The sequence below is a fragment of the Seriola lalandi genome, unplaced genomic scaffold, assembly GCF_002814215.2.
Source record: "Seriola lalandi dorsalis isolate HSWRI2012SDOR001 ecotype SW California unplaced genomic scaffold, Sedor1 jcf7180002052024, whole genome shotgun sequence".
In the NCBI taxonomy this organism is placed as follows: domain Eukaryota; kingdom Metazoa; phylum Chordata; class Actinopteri; order Carangiformes; family Carangidae; genus Seriola; species Seriola lalandi.
Window position 1 is genome coordinate 1 of NW_019522577.1, and position 3,953 is coordinate 3,953.

Below are 3,953 nucleotides of genomic sequence, written 5' to 3' on the forward strand. Positions count from 1 at the left end.
CCGGGGGCTGACGGCTGACTGGCTGGCTCTCTGCGCTGCTCCGTCACGGGGACGCGCCCGCACGTCTACACGCACACACCCGCCGCGCGGCCAGGCCACCGGCCAGCCTCTCTGCCTCTCTCTCTCCCCCCTCTCTCTTCTCTTTCCTTTTCCTCCATTTTTTTTCCGTTAAAAACTTTCCGTTCACACCCGGTTCACCGATAAACTTTTCCCTCCGGAACCCGAGCGGCCCCCGGGGCGGACAAGTAACCGGATTACCGAGTTTCAGCGACTAGCTAGCGGCCGGACCTGCCGTGATTCACCGCCCTGCCGGCCAGAAGCCGCGGGCCTCAACTTTCCTTCATCTTGTTTCACTTTTTGGTTTTTTTACTCTTTCCGCCGCCGGTGAAACTTACCGGACGGTGACGTCAGCCCCGAAGGAAGCCAGCCGCCGTTACACCGGAGAAGACAACAGAAGTGAGTGTTTAAACTTTTCTGTAACGCGCGTGTGTGTATGTGTGTGTGTGTGTGTGTGTGTGTGTGAGAGAGACACAGCAGCGCCCCCACCCAACTCTCTGACCGTCCTTGTGTCCCGGTACCGACAGGCCCGGCCCAGGACCAGGACCGGGACCACGGCTGCTGATCCCTCTACTTCCGTTAGTTGTTGTTTATTGGTTGTTTTCTCCGGACCGGAGACATGGGGACGGTGTGAACGGATCAGCGCGTGGCTTCCACGAGACTTACGGTTTCCTCCGGTCCGGTAGAGGTGAGTCACCCCCCCCCCCCCCCCCCCCCCCCCCCCGGTAATATCATAATATAATAAGATTAACTGTCAGTTCACATTTAGTTTTTACTGTTACAGGCTCCAGAGGAAAAATAAATTTAACCAGATTAATATCCAGTTAATATTTAATCACAACATGAAAGAAGTTTTAAAATACGAGGTTTTATTATGAATTAAACTTTCTGGAAGTGGAGCTGACGTCATTATCTGACTGTTCACTTTTAAATCATCTTAAGGTTTATTTCATTGTTTTTCTCTTATTTATTTGTCATATAAAGTTTATTCTAATATATCAGAGTTATTTGACTCTAAAGACGGTGAATCTTTGGCCTCATTATATTTTGTTTTATCTTATTATGTATTTTAGTGTTGGATATTTATTATATTTAACAGTTTGATGAAATGATTCGACAGTTTTAAACCTGGATTGGTTTATTATTATTTATTTATGTGGTGAATTAAGACACTGGAGCCAAATCGATCAGTCGATTAATCAGTTAATCGATGGACACAGTAATAATCAGCAGCTTTTCTGATAATCAGTGAATCGTTTCAGAAGATTTGCTGCTTTTCTTTGTCGTTTTCATTGTAAACTGAATATTTGAGGTTTTTTAGACACTTGAAATCTTCAGCGTGACGAATGTCCACAGATTAAATGATTAATCTATATTGACAATAATCACCAGCTGCAGCCTTACTGTACATGATTAGATTCAAATTTAAATGTTTATTAATGAGTCGGCTGTTGATTGGTCAAAAACAAGGTTTCACTTTGGGCTTTTCTGATTATTCTGAATCAGAAATCATCAATTAATCAGCTGATTATTATTAATCTTAAACATTTTGTCTATAAAACATGAAATAATAGTGAGAAGCCTCGGCCACTTAAATGACCTGTTTTATTTAACAGTCCAGAACCAAAATTAAAGTTTAAACTTAAAACAAAGAAAAGAAGCAAATCAGAGGAAATTGAACCAGATTTCTTGCTTGTAAAAGAACCAAAAAGATTAATTGATCATTGAAATTGATGCAGATTATTTCTTTCTGGTGGAATAATTGAAATTAAAACAAGAAAAATCAATTTAAATGTACCTTTTGACCAACACCAGTAACAGCAGGGACGTCAGTAAAGGGGGGTAGATGTAAATTATCACATTATACTGAAGGTTTTAGGACAGAAATGTGAAATAAAACGGATAAAATCTTCATCAAAGATTCATTGATCAACTGATTAATTATCACAGCTCTGTTTCCAACATCCACCTCTGATCTTTGAAAATGAACATCTTTACCTGATAAGTGAAGCAGTAACAAAACCAGGGATTGTTTCCATTCAGATTAATGTTATTGATTTTTATACAGTTCATTATTTGAATATTACATGGCCAAAAGTATGTGGACACCAGAGCTTATCTTGTTCCCAAACCACGAGCGTTGATCTTTTCGTTGCTGAGCATTTTATTTTGAAACAGGGGAAAAGGGACGAAGTAAAATAAGACGCCCCCTCACTGGAGTCCAGAGATCCAGACCAGGAGCAGCAGAACCCAGACCAGAGCCACAGGGGTGTCCACATACTTTTGGCCATCAGATCAAAGCTGAATAATGAGGTTTTAGAGGCGATGCTGCCGTCAACAGAGAGACTCTCTAAAGTTAGCCTGAGTGGCTAAAGCAGTTCAGAGCAGGCATCTCAGCTATCTGTGTGTGTGTGTGTGTGTGTGTGTGTGTGTGTGTGTGTGTGTGTGTGTGTTGTGTATTTTTAGCTACATGTTGTTTGGATTCTGCTCTAATGTTATTAGGCAACACCACAAAACTGATAACACGAGACCGAATCATCTACTTGATTATGGCAGGCGCGTGTGTGTGTGTGTGTGTGTGTGTGTGTGTGTGTGTGTGTCTGTGTGTGTGTGTGTGTGTGTGTGTGTGTGTGTGTCTGTGTGTGTGTGTGTGTGTGTGTGTGTGTGTGTGTCTGTGTGTGTGTGTGTGTGTGTGTGCTAACAGTGTTTAAACAGCTGGTTAGTTTGGCTAACAGCAGCTTTACAACTAGCCGGGCCTGTTCAACCAGACACATTGAATAACTCTGTGTGTGTGTGTGTGTGTGTGTGTGTGTGTGTGTGTGTGTGTGTGTGAGCGTAATGTGCTGTTTCCAGGTTGTACTTTAACATATTTAGTTCCAGTGGCTGAGTTAAGTATCAGAGGCAGAGACTGAGGCTCGCTGCTTCGTTTTGGCTTCTTTTGTTTGGAGAAAAAACACTAGAGCAGAACAGGTGTAAATGTTTGGGAATCTGCAGGAAGTGAAGAGTCTTTAAAAAGCCTTCCCTGTTGAGTCGCTGTGGCGTCTCCGACAGGAGAGAAGAAGATCATCAGCTCACAGCGTCCGAATGTCATACAACATAATGACGTCATTGTTTTTAATTGATTTATCCGTCCAACCTTCCTCACATTAACACATGACACAAACAGAAATGTCAGATCTCCACATGGTTTTCATCATACGACCCCCTTCTTCTTCTTCTTCTTCTTCTTCAGTGGTTTAAAGGCAGCGACGGGAGAATCCGCTCCACCAGCTGTTTTAACTCCATCAACCAGTCGACTTGTTTTCATATAAGATTCATTCATTCACCTTTTCTGGAGAGATTTGGTGACAGCTCGTGCTACGTTTGGATGGAAACTGGACTTTTTTAAACCAGGCGAAGCCCTCATTGTTTAGTTTCTTTCATGAGGCCACAGACACTTGATGCCAGGAGAGATTGAAGCGAGCATAAGCCATGACTGTGCTGACAGACAGGCCTTTTCTTGTCTTGTTCTTCATGAGTACCATGGGTATCTGAGATGGCGTTAACACACAGGTTGCAGAGTCAGAAGGCGGTCTCGGACAAAATCTGCCAGGATAGTTCAAAAGTGTAAATTCGTGACCTTTTACACTCTGACGTTTGCTCTGTTTGCTGCTCAGCTTCAGGTTTTTGTAGCTCAGTTGAAAACAGACGGTCGAGGTGAAGAGATAAAAACATGTTTATAAATTCGATGTCAAAGTATATTTTTATTGCAGTTTTTTGAGGACATGTTTGTCCTTAAGATCACGAGTTTGAGTTTTGGTTCTGAGCCTCTCTTCTGATTGGCTCACTGTTTTCTGAGTGATCCAATAAAAATAAAGCAGATTTCAGGTAAAAACACTCAGAGAAACCAAATCCTG

The 3,953-nt window shown here is 42.4% G+C and overlaps 1 long non-coding RNA gene across 1 annotated transcript in view; it reads left to right on the forward strand.

Annotated features, from left to right (window-relative positions):
- The first annotated feature begins 63 nt into the window (after nucleotides 1-63).
- Nucleotides 64-3,953, forward strand: part of LOC111649808 (uncharacterized) — a 9,293-nt gene continuing 5,403 nt past the window's right edge. The window contains exons 1-2 of the long non-coding RNA XR_002760345.2: nucleotides 64-456; nucleotides 585-745. This is a non-coding gene — a long non-coding RNA (uncharacterized LOC111649808). The remainder of the gene's footprint in view (nucleotides 457-584; nucleotides 746-3,953) is intronic.